We start from the raw sequence: 20,280 nt of genomic DNA, 5'->3' as shown, positions 1-20,280 counted from the left end.
AACTAAAAGCAATCAATAAAGTAGAAGCCTACAACACGAGGAATTCCCAAGCGGTCACCCAGCGAAGTACTACTCTCGCCCTACAGGATTTGACTGCGGGGATCGGACGGGACCCGGTTTTTTGCCTGTGGTATGGTCGTAGACGGAAGAATACAAGCTCTAGTTGTATGTGTGATTTGTTTTCGTCAAGCCAAGCGAGAAAGCGAGTGAAAATCCCCCTTGCCCTCCCTTCAGACTGCAAAGAATGTTCAATTAATAGGCCATCAACCAGTTACATTGTGACGACAACTTTAACATTTGTCGCGCGCGAAAATTCAGTGCTCATGCAATGTGGACAAGCAAGAAAATAACAACTCATGAATCAACCATAAACTAAAAGCAATCAATAAAGTAGAAGCCTACAACACGAGGAATTCCCAAGCGGTCACCCAGCGAAGTACTACTCTCGCCCTACAGGATTTGACTGCGGGGATCGGACGGGACCCGGTTTTTTGCCTGTGGTATGGTCGTAGACGGAAGAATACAAGCTCTAGTTGTATGTGTGATTTGTTTTCGTCAAGCCAAGCGAGAAAGCGAGTGAAAATCCCCCTTGCCCTCCCTTCAGACTGCAAAGAATGTTCAATTAATAGGCCATCAACCAGTTACATTGTGACGACAACTTTAACATTTGTCGCGCGCGAAAATTCAGTGCTCATGCAATGTGGACAAGCAGAAAAATAACAACTCATGAATCAACCATAAACTAAAAGCAATCAATAAAGTAGAAGCCTACAACACGAGGAATTCCCAAGCGGTCACCCAGCGAAGTACTACTCTCGCCCTACAGGATTTGACTGCGGGGATCGGACGGGACCCGGTTTTTTGCCTGTGGTATGGTCGTAGACGGAAGAATACAAGCTCTAGTTGTATGTGTGATTTGTTTTCGTCAAGCCAAGCGAGAAAGCGAGTGAAAATCCCCCTTGCCCTCCCTTCAGACTGCAAAGAATGTTCAATTAATAGGCCATCAACCAGTTACATTGTGACGACAACTTTAACATTTGTCGCGCGCGAAAATTCAGTGCTCATGCAATGTGGACAAGCAAGAAAATAACAACTCATGAATCAACCATAAACTAAAAGCAATCAATAAAGTAGAAGCCTACAACACGAGGAATTCCCAAGCGGTCACCCAGCGAAGTACTACTCTCGCCCTACAGGATTTGACTGCGGGGATCGGACGGGACCCGGTTTTTTGCCTGTGGTATGGTCGTAGACGGAAGAATACAAGCTCTAGTTGTATGTGTGATTTGTTTTCGTCAAGCCAAGCGAGAAAGCGAGTGAAAATCCCCCTTGCCCTCCCTTCAGACTGCAAAGAATGTTCAATTAATAGGCCATCAACCAGTTACATTGTGACGACAACTTTAACATTTGTCGCGCGCGAAAATTCAGTGCTCATGCAATGTGGACAAGCAAGAAAATAACAACTCATGAATCAACCATAAACTAAAAGCAATCAATAAAGTAGAAGCCTACAACACGAGGAATTCCCAAGCGGTCACCCAGCGAAGTACTACTCTCGCCCTACAGGATTTGACTGCGGGGATCGGACGGGACCCGGTTTTTTGCCTGTGGTATGGTCGTAGACGGAAGAATACAAGCTCTAGTTGTATGTGTGATTTGTTTTCGTCAAGCCAAGCGAGAAAGCGAGTGAAAATCCCCCTTGCCCTCCCTTCAGACTGCAAAGAATGTTCAATTAATAGGCCATCAACCAGTTACATTGTGACGACAACTTTAACATTTGTCGCGCGCGAAAATTCAGTGCTCATGCAATGTGGACAAGCAAGAAAATAACAACTCATGAATCAACCATAAACTAAAAGCAATCAATAAAGTAGAAGCCTACAACACGAGGAATTCCCAAGCGGTCACCCAGCGAAGTACTACTCTCGCCCTACAGGATTTGACTGCGGGGATCGGACGGGACCCGGTTTTTTGCCTGTGGTATGGTCGTAGACGGAAGAATACAAGCTCTAGTTGTATGTGTGATTTGTTTTCGTCAAGCCAAGCGAGAAAGCGAGTGAAAATCCCCCTTGCCCTCCCTTCAGACTGCAAAGAATGTTCAATTAATAGGCCATCAACCAGTTACATTGTGACGACAACTTTAACATTTGTCGCGCGCGAAAATTCAGTGCTCATGCAATGTGGACAAGCAAGAAAATAACAACTCATGAATCAACCATAAACTAAAAGCAATCAATAAAGTAGAAGCCTACAACACGAGGAATTCCCAAGCGGTCACCCAGCGAAGTACTACTCTCGCCCTACAGGATTTGACTGCGGGGATCGGACGGGACCCGGTTTTTTGCCTGTGGTATGGTCGTAGACGGAAGAATACAAGCTCTAGTTGTATGTGTGATTTGTTTTCGTCAAGCCAAGCGAGAAAGCGAGTGAAAATCCCCCTTGCCCTCCCTTCAGACTGCAAAGAATGTTCAATTAATAGGCCATCAACCAGTTACATTGTGACGACAACTTTAACATTTGTCGCGCGCGAAAATTCAGTGCTCATGCAATGTGGACAAGCAAGAAAATAACAACTCATGAATCAACCATAAACTAAAAGCAATCAATAAAGTAGAAGCCTACAACACGAGGAATTCCCAAGCGGTCACCCAGCGAAGTACTACTCTCGCCCTACAGGATTTGACTGCGGGGATCGGACGGGACCCGGTTTTTTGCCTGTGGTATGGTCGTAGACGGAAGAATACAAGCTCTAGTTGTATGTGTGATTTGTTTTCGTCAAGCCAAGCGAGAAAGCGAGTGAAAATCCCCCTTGCCCTCCCTTCAGACTGCAAAGAATGTTCAATTAATAGGCCATCAACCAGTTACATTGTGACGACAACTTTAACATTTGTCGCGCGCGAAAATTCAGTGCTCATGCAATGTGGACAAGCAAGAAAATAACAACTCATGAATCAACCATAAACTAAAAGCAATCAATAAAGTAGAAGCCTACAACACGAGGAATTCCCAAGCGGTCACCCAGCGAAGTACTACTCTCGCCCTACAGGATTTGACTGCGGGGATCGGACGGGACCCGGTTTTTTGCCTGTGGTATGGTCGTAGACGGAAGAATACAAGCTCTAGTTGTATGTGTGATTTGTTTTCGTCAAGCCAAGCGAGAAAGCGAGTGAAAATCCCCCTTGCCCTCCCTTCAGACTGCAAAGAATGTTCAATTAATAGGCCATCAACCAGTTACATTGTGACGACAACTTTAACATTTGTCGCGCGCGAAAATTCAGTGCTCATGCAATGTGGACAAGCAAGAAAATAACAACTCATGAATCAACCATAAACTAAAAGCAATCAATAAAGTAGAAGCCTACAACACGAGGAATTCCCAAGCGGTCACCCAGCGAAGTACTACTCTCGCCCTACAGGATTTGACTGCGGGGATCGGACGGGACCCGGTTTTTTGCCTGTGGTATGGTCGTAGACGGAAGAATACAAGCTCTAGTTGTATGTGTGATTTGTTTTCGTCAAGCCAAGCGAGAAAGCGAGTGAAAATCCCCCTTGCCCTCCCTTCAGACTGCAAAGAATGTTCAATTAATAGGCCATCAACCAGTTACATTGTGACGACAACTTTAACATTTGTCGCGCGCGAAAATTCAGTGCTCATGCAATGTGGACAAGCAAGAAAATAACAACTCATGAATCAACCATAAACTAAAAGCAATCAATAAAGTAGAAGCCTACAACACGAGGAATTCCCAAGCGGTCACCCAGCGAAGTACTACTCTCGCCCTACAGGATTTGACTGCGGGGATCGGACGGGACCCGGTTTTTTGCCTGTGGTATGGTCGTAGACGGAAGAATACAAGCTCTAGTTGTATGTGTGATTTGTTTTCGTCAAGCCAAGCGAGAAAGCGAGTGAAAATCCCCCTTGCCCTCCCTTCAGACTGCAAAGAATGTTCAATTAATAGGCCATCAACCAGTTACATTGTGACGACAACTTTAACATTTGTCGCGCGCGAAAATTCAGTGCTCATGCAATGTGGACAAGCAAGAAAATAACAACTCATGAATCAACCATAAACTAAAAGCAATCAATAAAGTAGAAGCCTACAACACGAGGAATTCCCAAGCGGTCACCCAGCGAAGTACTACTCTCGCCCTACAGGATTTGACTGCGGGGATCGGACGGGACCCGGTTTTTTGCCTGTGGTATGGTCGTAGACGGAAGAATACAAGCTCTAGTTGTATGTGTGATTTGTTTTCGTCTAGCCAAGCGAGAAAGCGAGTGAAAATCCCCCTTGCCTTCCCTTCAGACTGCAAAGAATGTTCAATTAATAGGCCATCAACCAGTTACATTGTGACGACAACTTTAACATTTGTCGCGCGCGAAAATTCAGTGCTCATGCAATGTGGACAAGCAAGAAAATAACAACTCATGAATCAACCATAAACTAAAAGCAATCAATAAAGTAGAAGCCTACAACACGAGGAATTCCCAAGCGGTCACCCAGCGAAGTACTACTCTCGCCCTACAGGATTTGACTGCGGGGATCGGACGGGACCCGGTTTTTTGCCTGTGGTATGGTCGTAGACGGAAGAATACAAGCTCTAGTTGTATGTGTGATTTGTTTTCGTCAAGCCAAGCGAGAAAGCGAGTGAAAATCCCCCTTGCCCTCCCTTCAGACTGCAAAGAATGTTCAATTAATAGGCCATCAACCAGTTACATTGTGACGACAACTTTAACATTTGTCGCGCGCGAAAATTCAGTGCTCATGCAATGTGGACAAGCAAGAAAATAACAACTCATGAATCAACCATAAACTAAAAGCAATCAATAAAGTAGAAGCCTACAACACGAGGAATTCCCAAGCGGTCACCCAGCGAAGTACTACTCTCGCCCTACAGGATTTGACTGCGGGGATCGGACGGGACCCGGTTTTTTGCCTGTGGTATGGTCGTAGACGGAAGAATACAAGCTCTAGTTGTATGTGTGATTTGTTTTCGTCAAGCCAAGCGAGAAAGCGAGTGAAAATCCCCCTTGCCCTCCCTTCAGACTGCAAAGAATGTTCAATTAATAGGCCATCAACCAGTTACATTGTGACGACAACTTTAACATTTGTCGCGCGCGAAAATTCAGTGCTCATGCAATGTGGACAAGCAAGAAAATAACAACTCATGAATCAACCATAAACTAAAAGCAATCAATAAAGTAGAAGCCTACAACACGAGGAATTCCCAAGCGGTCACCCAGCGAAGTACTACTCTCGCCCTACAGGATTTGACTGCGGGGATCGGACGGGACCCGGTTTTTTGCCTGTGGTATGGTCGTAGACGGAAGAATACAAGCTCTAGTTGTATGTGTGATTTGTTTTCGTCAAGCCAAGCGAGAAAGCGAGTGAAAATCCCCCTTGCCCTCCCTTCAGACTGCAAAGAATGTTCAATTAATAGGCCATCAACCAGTTACATTGTGACGACAACTTTAACATTTGTCGCGCGCGAAAATTCAGTGCTCATGCAATGTGGACAAGCAAGAAAATAACAACTCATGAATCAACCATAAACTAAAAGCAATCAATAAAGTAGAAGCCTACAACACGAGGAATTCCCAAGCGGTCACCCAGCGAAGTACTACTCTCGCCCTACAGGATTTGACTGCGGGGATCGGACGGGACCCGGTTTTTTGCCTGTGGTATGGTCGTAGACGGAAGAATACAAGCTCTAGTTGTATGTGTGATTTGTTTTCGTCAAGCCAAGCGAGAAAGCGAGTGAAAATCCCCCTTGCCCTCCCTTCAGACTGCAAAGAATGTTCAATTAATAGGCCATCAACCAGTTACATTGTGACGACAACTTTAACATTTGTCGCGCGCGAAAATTCAGTGCTCATGCAATGTGGACAAGCAAGAAAATAACAACTCATGAATCAACCATAAACTAAAAGCAATCAATAAAGTAGAAGCCTACAACACGAGGAATTCCCAAGCGGTCACCCAGCGAAGTACTACTCTCGCCCTACAGGATTTGACTGCGGGGATCGGACGGGACCCGGTTTTTTGCCTGTGGTATGGTCGTAGACGGAAGAATACAAGCTCTAGTTGTATGTGTGATTTGTTTTCGTCAAGCCAAGCGAGAAAGCGAGTGAAAATCCCCCTTGCCCTCCCTTCAGACTGCAAAGAATGTTCAATTAATAGGCCATCAACCAGTTACATTGTGACGACAACTTTAACATTTGTCGCGCGCGAAAATTCAGTGCTCATGCAATGTGGACAAGCAAGAAAATAACAACTCATGAATCAACCATAAACTAAAAGCAATCAATAAAGTAGAAGCCTACAACACGAGGAATTCCCAAGCGGTCACCCAGCGAAGTACTACTCTCGCCCTACAGGATTTGACTGCGGGGATCGGACGGGACCCGGTTTTTTGCCTGTGGTATGGTCGTAGACGGAAGAATACAAGCTCTAGTTGTATGTGTGATTTGTTTTCGTCAAGCCAAGCGAGAAAGCGAGTGAAAATCCCCCTTGCCCTCCCTTCAGACTGCAAAGAATGTTCAATTAATAGGCCATCAACCAGTTACATTGTGACGACAACTTTAACATTTGTCGCGCGCGAAAATTCAGTGCTCATGCAATGTGGACAAGCAAGAAAATAACAACTCATGAATCAACCATAAACTAAAAGCAATCAATAAAGTAGAAGCCTACAACACGAGGAATTCCCAAGCGGTCACCCAGCGAAGTACTACTCTCGCCCTACAGGATTTGACTGCGGGGATCGGACGGGACCCGGTTTTTTGCCTGTGGTATGGTCGTAGACGGAAGAATACAAGCTCTAGTTGTATGTGTGATTTGTTTTCGTCAAGCCAAGCGAGAAAGCGAGTGAAAATCCCCCTTGCCCTCCCTTCAGACTGCAAAGAATGTTCAATTAATAGGCCATCAACCAGTTACATTGTGACGACAACTTTAACATTTGTCGCGCGCGAAAATTCAGTGCTCATGCAATGTGGACAAGCAAGAAAATAACAACTCATGAATCAACCATAAACTAAAAGCAATCAATAAAGTAGAAGCCTACAACACGAGGAATTCCCAAGCGGTCACCCAGCGAAGTACTACTCTCGCCCTACAGGATTTGACTGCGGGGATCGGACGGGACCCGGTTTTTTGCCTGTGGTATGGTCGTAGACGGAAGAATACAAGCTCTAGTTGTATGTGTGATTTGTTTTCGTCAAGCCAAGCGAGAAAGCGAGTGAAAATCCCCCTTGCCCTCCCTTCAGACTGCAAAGAATGTTCAATTAATAGGCCATCAACCAGTTACATTGTGACGACAACTTTAACATTTGTCGCGCGCGAAAATTCAGTGCTCATGCAATGTGGACAAGCAAGAAAATAACAACTCATGAATCAACCATAAACTAAAAGCAATCAATAAAGTAGAAGCCTACAACACGAGGAATTCCCAAGCGGTCACCCAGCGAAGTACTACTCTCGCCCTACAGGATTTGACTGCGGGGATCGGACGGGACCCGGTTTTTTGCCTGTGGTATGGTCGTAGACGGAAGAATACAAGCTCTAGTTGTATGTGTGATTTGTTTTCGTCAAGCCAAGCGAGAAAGCGAGTGAAAATCCCCCTTGCCCTCCCTTCAGACTGCAAAGAATGTTCAATTAATAGGCCATCAACCAGTTACATTGTGACGACAACTTTAACATTTGTCGCGCGCGAAAATTCAGTGCTCATGCAATGTGGACAAGCAAGAAAATAACAACTCATGAATCAACCATAAACTAAAAGCAATCAATAAAGTAGAAGCCTACAACACGAGGAATTCCCAAGCGGTCACCCAGCGAAGTACTACTCTCGCCCTACAGGATTTGACTGCGGGGATCGGACGGGACCCGGTTTTTTGCCTGTGGTATGGTCGTAGACGGAAGAATACAAGCTCTAGTTGTATGTGTGATTTGTTTTCGTCAAGCCAAGCGAGAAAGCGAGTGAAAATCCCCCTTGCCCTCCCTTCAGACTGCAAAGAATGTTCAATTAATAGGCCATCAACCAGTTACATTGTGACGACAACTTTAACATTTGTCGCGCGCGAAAATTCAGTGCTCATGCAATGTGGACAAGCAAGAAAATAACAACTCATGAATCAACCATAAACTAAAAGCAATCAATAAAGTAGAAGCCTACAACACGAGGAATTCCCAAGCGGTCACCCAGCGAAGTACTACTCTCGCCCTACAGGATTTGACTGCGGGGATCGGACGGGACCCGGTTTTTTGCCTGTGGTATGGTCGTAGACGGAAGAATACAAGCTCTAGTTGTATGTGTGATTTGTTTTCGTCAAGCCAAGCGAGAAAGCGAGTGAAAATCCCCCTTGCCTTCCCTTCAGACTGCAAAGAATGTTCAATTAATAGGCCATCAACCAGTTACATTGTGACGACAACTTTAACATTTGTCGCGCGCGAAAATTCAGTGCTCATGCAATGTGGACAAGCAAGAAAATAACAACTCATGAATCAACCATAAACTAAAAGCAATCAATAAAGTAGAAGCCTACAACACGAGGAATTCCCAAGCGGTCACCCAGCGAAGTACTACTCTCGCCCTACAGGATTTGACTGCGGGGATCGGACGGGACCCGGTTTTTTGCCTGTGGTATGGTCGTAGACGGAAGAATACAAGCTCTAGTTGTATGTGTGATTTGTTTTCGTCAAGCCAAGCGAGAAAGCGAGTGAAAATCCCCCTTGCCCTCCCTTCAGACTGCAAAGAATGTTCAATTAATAGGCCATCAACCAGTTACATTGTGACGACAACTTTAACATTTGTCGCGCGCGAAAATTCAGTGCTCATGCAATGTGGACAAGCAAGAAAATAACAACTCATGAATCAACCATAAACTAAAAGCAATCAATAAAGTAGAAGCCTACAACACGAGGAATTCCCAAGCGGTCACCCAGCGAAGTACTACTCTCGCCCTACAGGATTTGACTGCGGGGATCGGACGGGACCCGGTTTTTTGCCTGTGGTATGGTCGTAGACGGAAGAATACAAGCTCTAGTTGTATGTGTGATTTGTTTTCGTCAAGCCAAGCGAGAAAGCGAGTGAAAATCCCCCTTGCCCTCCCTTCAGACTGCAAAGAATGTTCAATTAATAGGCCATCAACCAGTTACATTGTGACGACAACTTTAACATTTGTCGCGCGCGAAAATTCAGTGCTCATGCAATGTGGACAAGCAAGAAAATAACAACTCATGAATCAACCATAAACTAAAAGCAATCAATAAAGTAGAAGCCTACAACACGAGGAATTCCCAAGCGGTCACCCAGCGAAGTACTACTCTCGCCCTACAGGATTTGACTGCGGGGATCGGACGGGACCCGGTTTTTTGCCTGTGGTATGGTCGTAGACGGAAGAATACAAGCTCTAGTTGTATGTGTGATTTGTTTTCGTCAAGCCAAGCGAGAAAGCGAGTGAAAATCCCCCTTGCCCTCCCTTCAGACTGCAAAGAATGTTCAATTAATAGGCCATCAACCAGTTACATTGTGACGACAACTTTAACATTTGTCGCGCGCGAAAATTCAGTGCTCATGCAATGTGGACAAGCAAGAAAATAACAACTCATGAATCAACCATAAACTAAAAGCAATCAATAAAGTAGAAGCCTACAACACGAGGAATTCCCAAGCGGTCACCCAGCGAAGTACTACTCTCGCCCTACAGGATTTGACTGCGGGGATCGGACGGGACCCGGTTTTTTGCCTGTGGTATGGTCGTAGACGGAAGAATACAAGCTCTAGTTGTATGTGTGATTTGTTTTCGTCAAGCCAAGCGAGAAAGCGAGTGAAAATCCCCCTTGCCCTCCCTTCAGACTGCAAAGAATGTTCAATTAATAGGCCATCAACCAGTTACATTGTGACGACAACTTTAACATTTGTCGCGCGCGAAAATTCAGTGCTCATGCAATGTGGACAAGCAAGAAAATAACAACTCATGAATCAACCATAAACTAAAAGCAATCAATAAAGTAGAAGCCTACAACACGAGGAATTCCCAAGCGGTCACCCAGCGAAGTACTACTCTCGCCCTACAGGATTTGACTGCGGGGATCGGACGGGACCCGGTTTTTTGCCTGTGGTATGGTCGTAGACGGAAGAATACAAGCTCTAGTTGTATGTGTGATTTGTTTTCGTCAAGCCAAGCGAGAAAGCGAGTGAAAATCCCCCTTGCCCTCCCTTCAGACTGCAAAGAATGTTCAATTAATAGGCCATCAACCAGTTACATTGTGACGACAACTTTAACATTTGTCGCGCGCGAAAATTCAGTGCTCATGCAATGTGGACAAGCAAGAAAATAACAACTCATGAATCAACCATAAACTAAAAGCAATCAATAAAGTAGAAGCCTACAACACGAGGAATTCCCAAGCGGTCACCCAGCGAAGTACTACTCTCGCCCTACAGGATTTGACTGCGGGGATCGGACGGGACCCGGTTTTTTGCCTGTGGTATGGTCGTAGACGGAAGAATACAAGCTCTAGTTGTATGTGTGATTTGTTTTCGTCAAGCCAAGCGAGAAAGCGAGTGAAAATCCCCCTTGCCCTCCCTTCAGACTGCAAAGAATGTTCAATTAATAGGCCATCAACCAGTTACATTGTGACGACAACTTTAACATTTGTCGCGCGCGAAAATTCAGTGCTCATGCAATGTGGACAAGCAAGAAAATAACAACTCATGAATCAACCATAAACTAAAAGCAATCAATAAAGTAGAAGCCTACAACACGAGGAATTCCCAAGCGGTCACCCAGCGAAGTACTACTCTCGCCCTACAGGATTTGACTGCGGGGATCGGACGGGACCCGGTTTTTTGCCTGTGGTATGGTCGTAGACGGAAGAATACAAGCTCTAGTTGTATGTGTGATTTGTTTTCGTCAAGCCAAGCGAGAAAGCGAGTGAAAATCCCCCTGGCCTTTTCCCTTTCAGACTGCAAAAGATGTTTTCAATTAATAGGCCATCAACCAGTTAAATTGTGGACCCGGACAACTTTAACATTTTGTTCTGCGCGCGAAAATTCAGTGCTCATGCAATGGTGGAACAAGCAAGGAAAATAACAACTCATGAATCAAACCATAAACTAAAAAGCAATCAATAAAGTAGAAGCCTGACAACACGAGGAATTCCCAAGCGGTCACCCAGCGAAGTACTACTCTCGACCTACACGGATTTGACTGCCCCCGGGGGGATCGGACGGGACCCGGGTTGTTTTGTTTTTGCCTGTGGTTATTGGTCGTTAGACGGAAGACATACAAGCTCTAGTTGTATTGTGTGATTTGTTTTCGTTACTAGCACAAGCGAGAAAGCGAACACTGTGGGAAAAATCCCCCTTGCCCTTTTCCCCTTTTTTTTCCAAAAAAAAGACTGCCAAAGAATGTTCAATTAATAGGCCATTCAACCAGTTACATTGTGACGACAACTTTAACATTTGTCGAAGCGACTGAAAAAAAATTATTGTTCAGTGCTCAGGGCAATGTGGACAAGCAAGACAATAACAAACTCATGAAATCAACCATAAACTAAAAGCAATCAATATTAAAAGTAGAAGCCTACAACACGAGGAATTCCCAACCCCCGGGTTCACCCCAAGCGAAGTTACTTACTCTCGCCCTACAGGATTTGGACTGCGGGGGCTGTGTGGTGGACGGGACCCGGTTTTTTTTGCCTGTGGTATGGTCGTAGAAGGAAACGATACAAGCTCTAGTTGTATGTGTGATTTGGTTTCGTCTTAGCCCAAGCGAGAAAGCGAGGTGTGGGAAAATCCCCCTTGCCCTTCTTTCAGGACTGCAAAGAATGTTCAATTAATAGGCCATCAACCAGTTACATTGGTGCCCCCCGCCCAAACTTTAAAATTTGTCGCGCGCGAAAATTCACAGTGCTCATGCAATGTGGACAAGCAAGAAAATAACAAACTCATGACATCAACCCATAAAACTATAAAGCAAATCAATAAAGTAGAAGCCTACAAACACGAAGGACATTCCCAAGCGGTCACCCAGCGAAGTACTACTCTCGCCCTACAGGATTTGACTGCGGGGAATCGAACGGGACCCGGGTTTTTGCCTGTGGTATGGTCGTAGACGGAAGAATACAAGCTCTAGTTGTATGTGTGATTTGTTTTCGTCTAGCCGGAGCGGAGAAAAGCGAGGGTGAAAATCCCCCTTGCCTTCCCTTCAGACTGCAAAGAATGTTCAATTAATAGGCCATCAACCAGTTACATTGTGACGACAACTTTAACATTTGTCGCGCGCGAAAATTCAGTGCTCATGCAATGTGGACAAGCAAGAAAATAACAACTCATGAATCAACCATAAACTAAAAGCAATCAATAAAGTAGAAGCCTACAACACGAGGAATTCCCAAGCGGTCACCCAGCGAAGTACTACTCTCGCCCTACAGGATTTGACTGCGGGGATCGGACGGGACCCGTTTTTTGCCTGTGGTATGGTCGTAGACGGAAGAATACAAGCTCTAGTTGTATGTGTGATTTGTTTTCGTCAAGCCAAGCGAGAAAGCGAGTGAAAATCCCCCTTGCCCTCCCTTCAGACTGCAAAGAATGTTCAATTAATAGGCCATCAACCAGTTACATTGTGACGACAACTTTAACATTTGTCGCGCGCGAAAATTCAGTGCTCATGCAATGTGGACAAGCAAGAAAATAACAACTCATGAATCAACCATAAACTAAAAGCAATCAATAAAGAAGAAGCCTACAACACGAGGAATACACAACCGGACACCCAGCGAAGAACTACTCTCGCCCTACAGGATTTGACTGCGGGGATCGGGCCGGGACCCGGTTGTTTTTTTTGCCTGTGGTATGGTCGTAAACGGAATAATACAAGCTCTATTTGTATGTTTGATTTGTGTTTCGTCTACCCAAGCGAGAAAGCCGAGTGAGTCCCCCTTGCCTTCCCGTCAGACTGCAAAGAATGTTCAATTAATAGGCCATCAACCAGTTACATTGTGACGACAACGTTAACATTTGTCGAGCGCGAAAATTCAGTGCTCATGCAAGTTGGACAAGCAAGAAAATAACAACTCATGAATCAACCATAAAACTAAAAGCAAGTCAATAAAGTAGAAGCCCCCCCCTACAACACGAGGAATTCCCAAGCGTTCACCGCGCGTAAGTACTACTCTCGCCCTACAGGATTTGACTGCTGGGATCGTACGGCCCCAGGTTTTTTGCCTGGGGTATGGTCGTAGACGGAAGAATACAAGCTCTAGTTTTATGTGTGATTGTGTTTTCGTCTAGCCAAGCGAGAAAGCGAGTGAAAATCCCCCTTGCCTTCCCTTCAGACCTGCAAAGAATGTTCAATTAATAGGCCATCAACCAGTTACATTGTGACGACAACTTTAAACATTTGTCGCGCGCCTAAAATTCATTGCTTCATGCAATGTGGACAAGCAAGAAAATAACAACTCATGAATCAACCATCAACTAAAAGCAATCAATAAAGTAGAAGCCTACAACACGAGGAAGTTCCAAGCGGTCACCCAGCGAAGTACTACTCTCGCACCGACAGGATTTGACTGCGGGGATCGTACGGGACCCGGTTTTTTGCCTGTTTTATTGTCGTATACTTAAGAATACAAGATCTAGTTGAATTTTTGATTTGTATTAGTCTAGCCAAGCGAGAAAGCGATTGAAAATCGCCCCTTGCCTTCCCTTCAGACTGCAAAGAATGTTCAATTAGATTAGTGCCATCAACCAGTTAAATTGAGACGACAACATTAACATTTGTCGCGCGCGAAAAATCAGTGCTCATGCAAAGTGGACAAGCAAGAAAAAAACAACTCATTAATAAACCATAAACTAAAAGCAAGCAAAAAAGTAGAAGCCTAAAACACGAGGAATACCCAAGCGGCCACCCAGCGAACAACTACTCTCGCCCTACAGGATTCGACTGCGGGGGTCGGACGGGACCCGGTTTTTTGTCTGTGGTATGGTTCGTCGACGGAAGAATACAAGCTCTAGTTTGATGTGTGATTTTTTTTTCGTCTAGCCAAGCGAGAAAGCGATTTAAAATCCCCCTTGCCCTCCCTTCAGACTGCAAAGAATGTTCAATTAATAGGCCATCAACCAGTTACATTGTGACAACAACTTTAACATTTTGTCGTCGCGCGAAAATTCAGTGCTCCTTCCATGTGGACAAGCAAGAAAATAACAACTCATGAATCAACCATAAACTAAAAGCCAACAATAAAGCAGAAGACTACAACACTAGGAACTCCCAAGCGGTCACCCCCGAAGTAACTACTCTCGCCCTACAGGATTGCCACCCAACCCCCCCCCCCCCCCCCTGCGGGGATCGGACGGGACCCGGTTTTTTGGCCTGTGTTATGGTCGTAGACGGAAGAATACAAGCTCTAAGTGTAATGTGTGATTTGTTTTCGTCTAGCCAAGCGAGAAAGTCTGAGAGGTGAAAATCCCCCTTGCCTTTCCCCTTCGACTGCAAAGAATTTCAAGTTAATAGGCCATCAACCAGTTACATTGTGAACGAACAACTTTAACATTTGTTCGCGCGCGAAAATTCAGGTGCTCATGCAATGTGGACAAAGCACAGAAAATAATAATACACGCATGAATCAACCATAAACTAAAAGCAATCAATAAAGTAGAAGCCTACAACACGAGGAATACCCAAGCGGTCACCCATCGAAGTACTACTCTCGCCCTACAGGATTTGACTGCGGGCATCGGCCGGGCCCAGGTTTGTTGCCTGTGGTCTGGTCGGAGACGGAAGACTACAAGCTCTAGTTGTATGTGTGATTTGTTTTCGTCAAGCCAAGCGAGAAAGCGAGTGAAAATCCCCCTTGCCCTCCCTTCAGACTGCAAAGAATGTTCAATTAATAGGCCATCAACCAGTTACATTGTGACGACAACTTTAACATTTGTCGCGCGCGAAAATTCAGTGCTCATGCAATGTGGACAAGCAAGAAAATAACAACTCATGAATCAACCATAAACTAAAAGCAATCAATAAAGTAGAAGCCTACAACACGAGGAATTCCCAAGCGGTCACCCAGCGAAGTACTACTCTCGCCCTACAGGATTTGACTGCGGGGATCGGACGGGACCCGGTTTTTTGCCTGTGGTATGGTCGTAGACGGAAGAATACAAGCTCTAGTTTGTATGTGTGATTTGTTTTCGTCAAGCCAAGCGAGAAAGCGAGTGAAAATCCCCCTTGCCCTCCCTTCAGACTGCAAAGAATGTTCAATTAATAGGCCATCAACCAGTTACATTGTGACGACAACTTTAACATTTGTCGCGCGCGAAAATTCAGTGCTCATGCAATGTGGACAAGCAAGAAAATAACAACTCATGAATCAACCATAAACTAAAAGCAATCAATAAAGTAGAAGCCTACAACACGAGGAATTCCCAAGCGGTCACCCAGCGAAGTACTACTCTCGCCCTACAGGATTTGACTGCGGGGATCGGACGGGACCCGGTTTTTTGCCTGTGGTATGGTCGTAGACGGAAGAATACAAGCTCTAGTTGTATGTGTGATTTGTTTTCGTCAAGCCAAGCGAGAAAGCGAGTGAAAATCCCCCTTGCCCTCCCTTCAGACTGCAAAGAATGTTCAATTAATAGGCCATCAACCAGTTACATTGTGACGACAACTTTAACATTTGTCGCGCGCGAAAATTCAGTGCTCATGCAATGTGGACAAGCAAGAAAATAACAACTCATGAATCAACCATAAACTAAAAGCAATCAATAAAGTAGAAGCCTACAACACGAGGAATTCCCAAGCGGTCACCCAGCGAAGTACTACTCTCGCCCTACAGGATTTGACTGCGGGGATCGGACGGGACCCGGTTTTTTGCCTGTGGTATGGTCGTAGACGGAAGAATACAAGCTCTAGTTGTATGTGTGATTTGTTTTCGTCAAGCCAAGCGAGAAAGCGAGTGAAAATCCCCCTTGCCCTCCCTTCAGACTGCAAAGAATGTTCAATTAATAGGCCATCAACCAGTTACATTGTGACGACAACTTTAACATTTGTCGCGCGCGAAAATTCAGTGCTCATGCAATGTGGACAAGCAAGAAAATAACAACTCATGAATCAACCATAAACTAAAAGCAATCAATAAAGTAGAAGCCTACAACACGAGGAATTCCCAAGCGGTCACCCAGCGAAGTACTACTCTCGCCCTACAGGATTTGACTGCGGGGATCGGACGGGACCCGGTTTTTTGCCTGTGGTATGGTCGTAGACGGAAGAATACAAGCTCTAGTTGTATGTGTGATTTGTTTTCGTCAAGCCAAGCGAGAAAGCGAGTGAAAATCCCCCTTGCCCTCCCTTCAGACTGCAAAGAATGTTCAATTAATAGGCCATCAACCAGTTACATTGTGACGACAACTTTAACATTTGTCGCGCGCGAAAATTCAGTGCTCATGCAATGTGGACAAGCAAGAAAATAACAACTCATGAATCAACCATAAACTAAAAGCAATCAATAAAGTAGAAGCCTACAACACGAGGAATTCCCAAGCGGTCACCCAGCGAAGTACTACTCTCGCCCTACAGGATTTGACTGCGGGGATCGGACGGGACCCGGTTTTTTGCCTGTGGTATGGTCGTAGACGGAAGAATACAAGCTCTAGTTGTATGTGTGATTTGTTTTCGTCAAGCCAAGCGAGAAAGCGAGTGAAAATCCCCCTTGCCCTCCCTTCAGACTGCAAAGAATGTTCAATTAATAGGCCATCAACCAGTTACATTGTGACGACAACTTTAACATTTGTCGCGCGCGAAAATTCAGTGCTCATGCAATGTGGACAAGCAAGAAAATAACAACTCATGAATCAACCATAAACTAAAAGCAATCAATAAAGTAGAAGCCTACAACACGAGGAATTCCCAAGCGGTCACCCAGCGAAGTACTACTCTCGCCCTACAGGATTTGACTGCGGGGATCGGACGGGACCCGGTTTTTTGCCTGTGGTATGGTCGTAGACGGAAGAATACAAGCTCTAGTTGTATGTGTGATTTGTTTTCGTCAAGCCAAGCGAGAAAGCGAGTGAAAATCCCCCTTGCCCTCCCTTCAGACTGCAAAGAATGTTCAATTAATAGGCCATCAACCAGTTACATTGTGACGACAACTTTAACATTTGTCGCGCGCGAAAATTCAGTGCTCATGCAATGTGGACAAGCAAGAAAATAACAACTCATGAATCAACCATAAACTAAAAGCAATCAATAAAGTAGAAGCCTACAACACGAGGAATTCCCAAGCGGTCACCCAGCGAAGTACTACTCTCGCCCTACAGGATTTGACTGCGGGGATCGGACGGGACCCGGTTTTTTGCCTGTGGTATGGTCGTAGACGGAAGAATACAAGCTCTAGTTGTATGTGTGATTTGTTTTCGTCAAGCCAAGCGAGAAAGCGAGTGAAAATCCCCCTTGCCCTCCCTTCAGACTGCAAAGAATGTTCAATTAATAGGCCATCAACCAGTTACATTGTGACGACAACTTTAACATTTGTCGCGCGCGAAAATTCAGTGCTCATGCAATGTGGACAAGCAAGAAAATAACAACTCATGAATCAACCATAAACTAAAAGCAATCAATAAAGTAGAAGCCTACAACACGAGGAATTCCCAAGCGGTCACCCAGCGAAGTACTACTCTCGCCCTACAGGATTTGACTGCGGGGATCGGACGGGACCCGGTTTTTTGCCTGTGGTATGGTCGTAGACGGAAGAATACAAGCTCTAGTTGTATGTGTGATTTGTTTTCGTCAAGCCAAGCGAGAAAGCGAGTGAAAATCCCCCTTGCCCTCCCTTCAGACTGCAAAGAATGTTCAATTAATAGGCCATCAACCAGTTACATTGTGACGACAACTTTAACATTTGTCGCGCGCGAAAATTCAGTGCTCATGCAATGTGGACAAGCAAGAAAATAACAACTCATGAATCAACCATAAACTAAAAGCAATCAATAAAGTAGAAGCCTACAACACGAGGAATTCCCAAGCGGTCACCCAGCGAAGTACTACTCTCGCCCTACAGGATTTGACTGCGGGGATCGGACGGGACCCGGTTTTTTGCCTGTGGTATGGTCGTAGACGGAAGAATACAAGCTCTAGTTGTATGTGTGATTTGTTTTCGTCAAGCCAAGCGAGAAAGCGAGTGAAAATCCCCCTTGCCCTCCCTTCAGACTGCAAAGAATGTTCAATTAATAGGCCATCAACCAGTTACATTGTGACGACAACTTTAACATTTGTCGCGCGCGAAAATTCAGTGCTCATGCAATGTGGACAAGCAAGAAAATAACAACTCATGAATCAACCATAAACTAAAAGCAATCAATAAAGTAGAAGCCTACAACACGAGGAATTCCCAAGCGGTCACCCAGCGAAGTACTACTCTCGCCCTACAGGATTTGACTGCGGGGATCGGACGGGACCCGGTTTTTTGCCTGTGGTATGGTCGTAGACGGAAGAATACAAGCTCTAGTTGTATGTGTGATTTGTTTTCGTCAAGCCAAGCGAGAAAGCGAGTGAAAATCCCCCTTGCCCTCCCTTCAGACTGCAAAGAATGTTCAATTAATAGGCCATCAACCAGTTACATTGTGACGACAACTTTAACATTTGTCGCGCGCGAAAATTCAGTGCTCATGCAATGTGGACAAGCAAGAAAATAACAACTCATGAATCAACCATAAACTAAAAGCAATCAATAAAGTAGAAGCCTACAACACGAGGAATTCCCAAGCGGTCACCCAGCGAAGTACTACTCTCGCCCTACAGGATTTGACTGCGGGGATCGGACGGGACCCGGTTTTTTGCCTGTGGTATGGTCGTAGACGGAAGAATACAAGCTCTAGTTGTATGTGTGATTTGTTTTCGTCAAGCCAAGCGAGAAAGCGAGTGAAAATCCCCCTTGCCCTCCCTTCAGACTGCAAAGAATGTTCAATTAATAGGCCATCAACCAGTTACATTGTGACGACAACTTTAACATTTGTCGCGCGCGAAAATTCAGTGCTCATGCAATGTGGACAAGCAAGAAAATAACAACTCATGAATCAACCATAAACTAAAAGCAATCAATAAAGTAGAAGCCTACAACACGAGGAATTCCCAAGCGGTCACCCAGCGAAGTACTACTCTCGCCCTACAGGATTTGACTGCGGGGATCGGACGGGACCCGTTTTATCGCCTGTGGTATGGTCGTAGACGGAAGAATACAAGCTCTAGTTGTATGTGTGATTTGTTTTCGTCAAGCCAAGCGAGAAAGCGAGTGAAAATCCCCCTTGCCCTCCCTTCAGACTGCAAAGAATGTTCAATTAATAGGCCATCAACCAGTTACATTGTGACGACAACTTTAACATTTGTCGCGCGCGAAAATTCAGTGCTCATGCAATGTGGACAAGCAAGAAAATAACAACTCATGAATCAACCATAAACTAAAAGCAATCAATAAAGTAGAAGCCTACAACACGAGGAATTCCCAAGCGGTCACCCAGCGAAGTACTACTACTCTCGCCCTACAGGATTTGACTGCGGGGATCGACGGGACCCGGTTTTTTGCCTGTGGTATGGTCGTAGACGGAAGAATACAAGCTCTAGTTGTGTGTGATTTGTTTTCGTCAAGCCAAGCGAGAAAGCGAGTGAAAATCCCCCTTGCCCTCCCTTCAGACTGCAAAGAATGTTCAATTAATAGGCCATCAACCAGTTACATTGTGACGACAACTTTAACATTTGTCGCGCGCGAAAATTCAGTGCTCATGCAATGTGGACAAGCAAGAAAATAACAACTCATGAATCAACCATAAACTAAAAGCAATCAATAAAGTAGAAGCCTACAACACGAGGAATTCCCAAGCGGTCACCCAGCGAAGTACTACTCTCGCCCTACAGGATTTGACTGCGGGGATCGGACGGGACCCGGTTTTTTGCCTGTGGTATGGTCGTAGACGGAAGAATACAAGCTCTAGTTGTATGTGTGATTTGTTTTCGTCAAGCCAAGCGAGAAAGCGAGTGAAAATCCCCCTTGCCCTCCCTTCAGACTGCAAAGAATGTTCAATTAATAGGCCATCAACCAGTTACATTGTGACGACAACTTTAACATTTGTCGCGCGCGAAAATTCAGTGCTCATGCAATGTGGACAAGCAAGAAAATAACAACTCATGAATCAACCATAAACTAAAAGCAATCAATAAAGTAGAAGCCTACAACACGAGGAATTCCCAAGCGGTCACCCAGCGAAGTACTACTCCGCCCTACAGGATTT

At 45.1% G+C, this 20,280-nt stretch overlaps 43 non-coding genes and 3 pseudogenes across 43 annotated transcripts; all 46 read right to left on the bottom strand.

The window, feature by feature from the left end:
- Nucleotides 1-25: 25 nt before the first annotated feature.
- LOC138039329 (5S ribosomal RNA) lies at nucleotides 26-144 on the bottom strand. Its single transcript, XR_011130431.1, has one exon. It is a non-coding gene; the product is annotated as a 5S ribosomal RNA (ribosomal RNA).
- Nucleotides 145-395: 251 nt separating this feature from the next.
- Nucleotides 396-514, bottom strand: LOC138039328 (5S ribosomal RNA). Its single transcript, XR_011130430.1, has one exon. It is a non-coding gene; the product is annotated as a 5S ribosomal RNA (ribosomal RNA).
- A 251-nt stretch (nucleotides 515-765) lies between these two features.
- Nucleotides 766-884, bottom strand: LOC138039327 (5S ribosomal RNA). The gene has a single exon (XR_011130429.1). It is a non-coding gene; the product is annotated as a 5S ribosomal RNA (ribosomal RNA).
- A 251-nt stretch (nucleotides 885-1,135) lies between these two features.
- On the bottom strand, nucleotides 1,136-1,254 carry LOC138039326 (5S ribosomal RNA). The gene has a single exon (XR_011130428.1). It is a non-coding gene; the product is annotated as a 5S ribosomal RNA (ribosomal RNA).
- Nucleotides 1,255-1,505: 251 nt separating this feature from the next.
- On the bottom strand, nucleotides 1,506-1,624 carry LOC138039324 (5S ribosomal RNA). Its single transcript, XR_011130426.1, has one exon. It is a non-coding gene; the product is annotated as a 5S ribosomal RNA (ribosomal RNA).
- A 251-nt stretch (nucleotides 1,625-1,875) lies between these two features.
- Nucleotides 1,876-1,994, bottom strand: LOC138039323 (5S ribosomal RNA). The gene has a single exon (XR_011130425.1). It is a non-coding gene; the product is annotated as a 5S ribosomal RNA (ribosomal RNA).
- Nucleotides 1,995-2,245: 251 nt separating this feature from the next.
- Nucleotides 2,246-2,364, bottom strand: LOC138039322 (5S ribosomal RNA). The gene has a single exon (XR_011130424.1). It is a non-coding gene; the product is annotated as a 5S ribosomal RNA (ribosomal RNA).
- Nucleotides 2,365-2,615: 251 nt separating this feature from the next.
- LOC138039320 (5S ribosomal RNA) lies at nucleotides 2,616-2,734 on the bottom strand. The gene has a single exon (XR_011130423.1). It is a non-coding gene; the product is annotated as a 5S ribosomal RNA (ribosomal RNA).
- Nucleotides 2,735-2,985: 251 nt separating this feature from the next.
- LOC138039319 (5S ribosomal RNA) lies at nucleotides 2,986-3,104 on the bottom strand. The gene has a single exon (XR_011130422.1). It is a non-coding gene; the product is annotated as a 5S ribosomal RNA (ribosomal RNA).
- Nucleotides 3,105-3,355: 251 nt separating this feature from the next.
- On the bottom strand, nucleotides 3,356-3,474 carry LOC138039318 (5S ribosomal RNA). The gene has a single exon (XR_011130421.1). It is a non-coding gene; the product is annotated as a 5S ribosomal RNA (ribosomal RNA).
- Nucleotides 3,475-3,725: 251 nt separating this feature from the next.
- Nucleotides 3,726-3,844, bottom strand: LOC138039317 (5S ribosomal RNA). Its single transcript, XR_011130420.1, has one exon. It is a non-coding gene; the product is annotated as a 5S ribosomal RNA (ribosomal RNA).
- Nucleotides 3,845-4,095: 251 nt separating this feature from the next.
- On the bottom strand, nucleotides 4,096-4,214 carry LOC138039316 (5S ribosomal RNA). Its single transcript, XR_011130419.1, has one exon. It is a non-coding gene; the product is annotated as a 5S ribosomal RNA (ribosomal RNA).
- A 251-nt stretch (nucleotides 4,215-4,465) lies between these two features.
- On the bottom strand, nucleotides 4,466-4,584 carry LOC138039314 (5S ribosomal RNA). Its single transcript, XR_011130418.1, has one exon. It is a non-coding gene; the product is annotated as a 5S ribosomal RNA (ribosomal RNA).
- Nucleotides 4,585-4,835: 251 nt separating this feature from the next.
- LOC138039313 (5S ribosomal RNA) lies at nucleotides 4,836-4,954 on the bottom strand. The gene has a single exon (XR_011130417.1). It is a non-coding gene; the product is annotated as a 5S ribosomal RNA (ribosomal RNA).
- Nucleotides 4,955-5,205: 251 nt separating this feature from the next.
- On the bottom strand, nucleotides 5,206-5,324 carry LOC138039311 (5S ribosomal RNA). Its single transcript, XR_011130415.1, has one exon. It is a non-coding gene; the product is annotated as a 5S ribosomal RNA (ribosomal RNA).
- A 251-nt stretch (nucleotides 5,325-5,575) lies between these two features.
- On the bottom strand, nucleotides 5,576-5,694 carry LOC138039310 (5S ribosomal RNA). Its single transcript, XR_011130414.1, has one exon. It is a non-coding gene; the product is annotated as a 5S ribosomal RNA (ribosomal RNA).
- A 251-nt stretch (nucleotides 5,695-5,945) lies between these two features.
- Nucleotides 5,946-6,064, bottom strand: LOC138039309 (5S ribosomal RNA). Its single transcript, XR_011130413.1, has one exon. It is a non-coding gene; the product is annotated as a 5S ribosomal RNA (ribosomal RNA).
- Nucleotides 6,065-6,315: 251 nt separating this feature from the next.
- On the bottom strand, nucleotides 6,316-6,434 carry LOC138039308 (5S ribosomal RNA). Its single transcript, XR_011130412.1, has one exon. It is a non-coding gene; the product is annotated as a 5S ribosomal RNA (ribosomal RNA).
- Nucleotides 6,435-6,685: 251 nt separating this feature from the next.
- Nucleotides 6,686-6,804, bottom strand: LOC138039307 (5S ribosomal RNA). Its single transcript, XR_011130411.1, has one exon. It is a non-coding gene; the product is annotated as a 5S ribosomal RNA (ribosomal RNA).
- A 251-nt stretch (nucleotides 6,805-7,055) lies between these two features.
- LOC138039306 (5S ribosomal RNA) lies at nucleotides 7,056-7,174 on the bottom strand. Its single transcript, XR_011130410.1, has one exon. It is a non-coding gene; the product is annotated as a 5S ribosomal RNA (ribosomal RNA).
- A 251-nt stretch (nucleotides 7,175-7,425) lies between these two features.
- Nucleotides 7,426-7,544, bottom strand: LOC138039305 (5S ribosomal RNA). The gene has a single exon (XR_011130409.1). It is a non-coding gene; the product is annotated as a 5S ribosomal RNA (ribosomal RNA).
- A 251-nt stretch (nucleotides 7,545-7,795) lies between these two features.
- Nucleotides 7,796-7,914, bottom strand: LOC138039303 (5S ribosomal RNA). The gene has a single exon (XR_011130408.1). It is a non-coding gene; the product is annotated as a 5S ribosomal RNA (ribosomal RNA).
- A 251-nt stretch (nucleotides 7,915-8,165) lies between these two features.
- LOC138039302 (5S ribosomal RNA) lies at nucleotides 8,166-8,284 on the bottom strand. Its single transcript, XR_011130407.1, has one exon. It is a non-coding gene; the product is annotated as a 5S ribosomal RNA (ribosomal RNA).
- A 251-nt stretch (nucleotides 8,285-8,535) lies between these two features.
- Nucleotides 8,536-8,654, bottom strand: LOC138039301 (5S ribosomal RNA). The gene has a single exon (XR_011130406.1). It is a non-coding gene; the product is annotated as a 5S ribosomal RNA (ribosomal RNA).
- A 251-nt stretch (nucleotides 8,655-8,905) lies between these two features.
- On the bottom strand, nucleotides 8,906-9,024 carry LOC138039299 (5S ribosomal RNA). The gene has a single exon (XR_011130404.1). It is a non-coding gene; the product is annotated as a 5S ribosomal RNA (ribosomal RNA).
- A 251-nt stretch (nucleotides 9,025-9,275) lies between these two features.
- LOC138039298 (5S ribosomal RNA) lies at nucleotides 9,276-9,394 on the bottom strand. Its single transcript, XR_011130403.1, has one exon. It is a non-coding gene; the product is annotated as a 5S ribosomal RNA (ribosomal RNA).
- A 251-nt stretch (nucleotides 9,395-9,645) lies between these two features.
- LOC138039297 (5S ribosomal RNA) lies at nucleotides 9,646-9,764 on the bottom strand. Its single transcript, XR_011130402.1, has one exon. It is a non-coding gene; the product is annotated as a 5S ribosomal RNA (ribosomal RNA).
- Nucleotides 9,765-10,015: 251 nt separating this feature from the next.
- LOC138039296 (5S ribosomal RNA) lies at nucleotides 10,016-10,134 on the bottom strand. The gene has a single exon (XR_011130401.1). It is a non-coding gene; the product is annotated as a 5S ribosomal RNA (ribosomal RNA).
- A 251-nt stretch (nucleotides 10,135-10,385) lies between these two features.
- Nucleotides 10,386-10,504, bottom strand: LOC138039295 (5S ribosomal RNA). Its single transcript, XR_011130400.1, has one exon. It is a non-coding gene; the product is annotated as a 5S ribosomal RNA (ribosomal RNA).
- A 251-nt stretch (nucleotides 10,505-10,755) lies between these two features.
- On the bottom strand, nucleotides 10,756-10,874 carry LOC138039568 (5S ribosomal RNA). Its single transcript, XR_011130644.1, has one exon. It is a non-coding gene; the product is annotated as a 5S ribosomal RNA (ribosomal RNA).
- Nucleotides 10,875-11,997: 1,123 nt separating this feature from the next.
- On the bottom strand, nucleotides 11,998-12,120 carry LOC138039524 (5S ribosomal RNA; annotated as a pseudogene).
- Nucleotides 12,121-12,376: 256 nt separating this feature from the next.
- LOC138039513 (5S ribosomal RNA) lies at nucleotides 12,377-12,494 on the bottom strand (annotated as a pseudogene).
- A 2,540-nt stretch (nucleotides 12,495-15,034) lies between these two features.
- LOC138039567 (5S ribosomal RNA) lies at nucleotides 15,035-15,153 on the bottom strand. Its single transcript, XR_011130643.1, has one exon. It is a non-coding gene; the product is annotated as a 5S ribosomal RNA (ribosomal RNA).
- Nucleotides 15,154-15,405: 252 nt separating this feature from the next.
- Nucleotides 15,406-15,524, bottom strand: LOC138039565 (5S ribosomal RNA). Its single transcript, XR_011130642.1, has one exon. It is a non-coding gene; the product is annotated as a 5S ribosomal RNA (ribosomal RNA).
- A 251-nt stretch (nucleotides 15,525-15,775) lies between these two features.
- On the bottom strand, nucleotides 15,776-15,894 carry LOC138039564 (5S ribosomal RNA). The gene has a single exon (XR_011130641.1). It is a non-coding gene; the product is annotated as a 5S ribosomal RNA (ribosomal RNA).
- Nucleotides 15,895-16,145: 251 nt separating this feature from the next.
- Nucleotides 16,146-16,264, bottom strand: LOC138039563 (5S ribosomal RNA). Its single transcript, XR_011130640.1, has one exon. It is a non-coding gene; the product is annotated as a 5S ribosomal RNA (ribosomal RNA).
- Nucleotides 16,265-16,515: 251 nt separating this feature from the next.
- Nucleotides 16,516-16,634, bottom strand: LOC138039561 (5S ribosomal RNA). The gene has a single exon (XR_011130638.1). It is a non-coding gene; the product is annotated as a 5S ribosomal RNA (ribosomal RNA).
- Nucleotides 16,635-16,885: 251 nt separating this feature from the next.
- Nucleotides 16,886-17,004, bottom strand: LOC138039560 (5S ribosomal RNA). Its single transcript, XR_011130637.1, has one exon. It is a non-coding gene; the product is annotated as a 5S ribosomal RNA (ribosomal RNA).
- Nucleotides 17,005-17,255: 251 nt separating this feature from the next.
- On the bottom strand, nucleotides 17,256-17,374 carry LOC138039559 (5S ribosomal RNA). The gene has a single exon (XR_011130636.1). It is a non-coding gene; the product is annotated as a 5S ribosomal RNA (ribosomal RNA).
- Nucleotides 17,375-17,625: 251 nt separating this feature from the next.
- LOC138039558 (5S ribosomal RNA) lies at nucleotides 17,626-17,744 on the bottom strand. Its single transcript, XR_011130635.1, has one exon. It is a non-coding gene; the product is annotated as a 5S ribosomal RNA (ribosomal RNA).
- Nucleotides 17,745-17,995: 251 nt separating this feature from the next.
- Nucleotides 17,996-18,114, bottom strand: LOC138039557 (5S ribosomal RNA). Its single transcript, XR_011130634.1, has one exon. It is a non-coding gene; the product is annotated as a 5S ribosomal RNA (ribosomal RNA).
- A 251-nt stretch (nucleotides 18,115-18,365) lies between these two features.
- On the bottom strand, nucleotides 18,366-18,484 carry LOC138039556 (5S ribosomal RNA). Its single transcript, XR_011130633.1, has one exon. It is a non-coding gene; the product is annotated as a 5S ribosomal RNA (ribosomal RNA).
- Nucleotides 18,485-18,735: 251 nt separating this feature from the next.
- On the bottom strand, nucleotides 18,736-18,854 carry LOC138039555 (5S ribosomal RNA). The gene has a single exon (XR_011130632.1). It is a non-coding gene; the product is annotated as a 5S ribosomal RNA (ribosomal RNA).
- A 251-nt stretch (nucleotides 18,855-19,105) lies between these two features.
- On the bottom strand, nucleotides 19,106-19,224 carry LOC138039503 (5S ribosomal RNA). Its single transcript, XR_011130598.1, has one exon. It is a non-coding gene; the product is annotated as a 5S ribosomal RNA (ribosomal RNA).
- A 251-nt stretch (nucleotides 19,225-19,475) lies between these two features.
- Nucleotides 19,476-19,596, bottom strand: LOC138039518 (5S ribosomal RNA; annotated as a pseudogene).
- Nucleotides 19,597-19,845: 249 nt separating this feature from the next.
- Nucleotides 19,846-19,964, bottom strand: LOC138039554 (5S ribosomal RNA). The gene has a single exon (XR_011130631.1). It is a non-coding gene; the product is annotated as a 5S ribosomal RNA (ribosomal RNA).
- Between the last annotated feature and the right edge of the window lie 316 nt (nucleotides 19,965-20,280).

Source organism: Montipora capricornis, chromosome 2 (genome assembly GCF_036669925.1).
Source record: "Montipora capricornis isolate CH-2021 chromosome 2, ASM3666992v2, whole genome shotgun sequence".
Lineage (NCBI taxonomy): Eukaryota > Metazoa > Cnidaria > Anthozoa > Scleractinia > Acroporidae > Montipora > Montipora capricornis.
This window is presented reverse-complemented; position numbering and strand designations above follow the sequence as displayed.